Source organism: Heterocephalus glaber, unplaced genomic scaffold (genome assembly GCF_053883595.1).
Source record: "Heterocephalus glaber isolate CG9 unplaced genomic scaffold, H.glaber_assembly_v1.0 deba00001429, whole genome shotgun sequence".
Taxonomy (NCBI): Eukaryota; Metazoa; Chordata; class Mammalia; order Rodentia; family Bathyergidae; genus Heterocephalus; species Heterocephalus glaber.
The window spans coordinates 16,605,479-16,607,792 of record NW_028258294.1 but is presented as its reverse complement, the minus strand read 5'-3'; the positions used below and the strand labels follow the sequence as shown (position 1 = coordinate 16,607,792).

The 2,314-nt window shown below is 32.3% G+C and overlaps 1 pseudogene; it reads left to right on the top strand.

Annotated features, from left to right (window-relative positions):
- The first annotated feature begins 1,757 nt into the window (after nucleotides 1-1,757).
- LOC147827896 (U2 spliceosomal RNA) lies at nucleotides 1,758-1,870 on the top strand (annotated as a pseudogene).
- The last annotated feature ends 444 nt before the right edge of the window (nucleotides 1,871-2,314 follow it).

Genomic DNA, 2,314 nt, shown 5'->3' with positions numbered 1-2,314 from the left:
AACTTATTAGTTTTAACAGTTCTTCAAGTAGTTCATGTATACAATCATGTCATTTGAAAACAGATAATTCTTCCTCTCCAATTTTGGTTCCTTTTATTTCTTTTTGTTGCTTTCACATATTATGTTCTTGATGTTAAAATTTACAACTTTAAATTTTGTATATATATTAAAATTATTGCAGCTAATTATTTTAAATATTTTTTTCTAACTACTAGATACTAGACTCTAAATACTAGAGTTAAAAGTGATTTATGTACTACCATTACTGCATTAAGACTATTCTGGATTTGACCATAGATTTACAGTTACCATTGAGTTTTATACTTCCATAGTTTTCATGTTACAAATAAGTGTTCTTTTATTGAAATTTTAGCATTTCTTGAAAGGCAGATTCAGCAGTGGTAACTTTCTTCTGTTTTTGTCATTATTTCTCCTTCATTTTTTAAGGACAACTTTGCTGGGTATGGTATTCTTCACCAGCAGTTGTGTTTTTTTTTCTTTTCAGTGCTTTGAATATAAATTTCATTTTTTCCTGGCCAGTCATGTGTCTAGTGAGAAATCCACCGGTGCTCTTGTAGCTGTTCCTTTGCACTTCACTCAGGGTTCACCAGAAAAACAGAACCAATACCATATTTGGATGTCTTCGATTGTCTCTCATGACCAGGGAGTGAATAGTCCCAAAATGGCCATCTGGAGGCTAGAGAGCCAGGGAAACTGGAAGTTGCTCAGTTCAAGAAGCTAAAAAACTCATAATGAGAAAAAGCCAAAGATGCAGCAAAAAGCTGGAAAGACTGCTGGAGAACAACCAGTGTAAGTCTGCAGTCAAAGTCTGAAGAACTCAGAGTTTGATATTCACAGGTGACACCAGCAAAAGACACCTGCTCAAGAAAAGCAGAGTCTTTTTGTCCATGTCTTTTATTTTGAGTAATTACTTTGAAGATCATGATACACAGTATATTAACCATTGCTGTTCCCTTATTATTTTTTCATAAAATTTTATTTTTTATGATTAAAAAAGAAAAATTAGAAAAATAACTGAACTTCCAGAAAATGTTCAATAAATATTTTTATTAAAAATTTAAAAAGGAAGGTAGAGGGAGTGCACACAAACGTGATCTTCTTCTTTCCTCCCTGTCTTCCTTCCATCTGGGTCCCCAGCCTGTTGGACAGTGCCTCCCACAAACAGAGAAGGTCTTTCCCACTCAACTTGCCTGCCCAAGAGCAAGTCTTGTCTGGAAACACCCTCGTGGACACACCCAGAGGTATGCTTTGTCAATTTCCTATGTATCCTTCAAATTCCTACACAATTTGACAACCAAAATTAGTAAAGACACACGGCATGTAATAAGTTGCTGTTTTCATTCTGATTTCAAAACTCTCTGCCTTTTGATAGTGTGATTATAATGTTTCTTACTGTAAACCTCATTGGGTTAATCCTGTTTGGGGACGTTTGAACTTCATGAACTGAGATTTCTATATGCTTCGAAAGATATGTGGCGCTTTTGGCCATTATTTCTTTTATTTTAAATTAAAATTTATTTTTAAATGATTCATAAAAACAAAAATTGTACAGGACATATTTAAGGAGTACCTTGTGATGTTTTGATATCTGTATATATTGTGCAATGTTGAAATCAGAGTAAACAAATGAATCTCCTCAAATATTTATCATTTTTCTATGGTGAAAATATTCAAAATCCTCTCTTTTAGCTTTTTGAAATGTATAGTATGTTATCATGATCAGTAATCACTCTGCTATTGCTTCTTGGCCTTTTGGCTAAGATCAAATGTAGTAATTGCTCTACTGTATAATAAATTCTTTCTCCCTACTATAGTTTAGTACTCGTTGATAAAACTTTCCCTATCCTTCTTACGAGTTCTTCAAATAATTTTTTGAGACTTTTATCTTTTTTATCCTAGAATTTCATAATGTGTGTATTACTTCACTTGGTTGTGTCTCGTAGATCCCATAGGCTTTCTTCATTTTTTATTCTTTTTTCTACACGAGATAATTGCTAGTGACCTATCTTCAAGTTCCATATTCTTTCTTCTGCTTTATTAAATCTGCTGTTGAAGCTGTATAGAATTGTTCATTTTATTTACTAGATTTTTGGGCTCCAGAATTTGTTTGGCCCTCTTAAAATATGTTATTTTTTATCTTTGTTAAAATTTTAATTTTGTTTATATGTTGTTTCTCTGATTTTGGTGACTTGTCTACATTCTTTTATAGCTCAGTAAGCTTCTTTAAAATAATTATTTGGAATTCTTTGTCAGGAAATTTGTAAACATCTATTTCTTTTGGCTAGAAAATTGT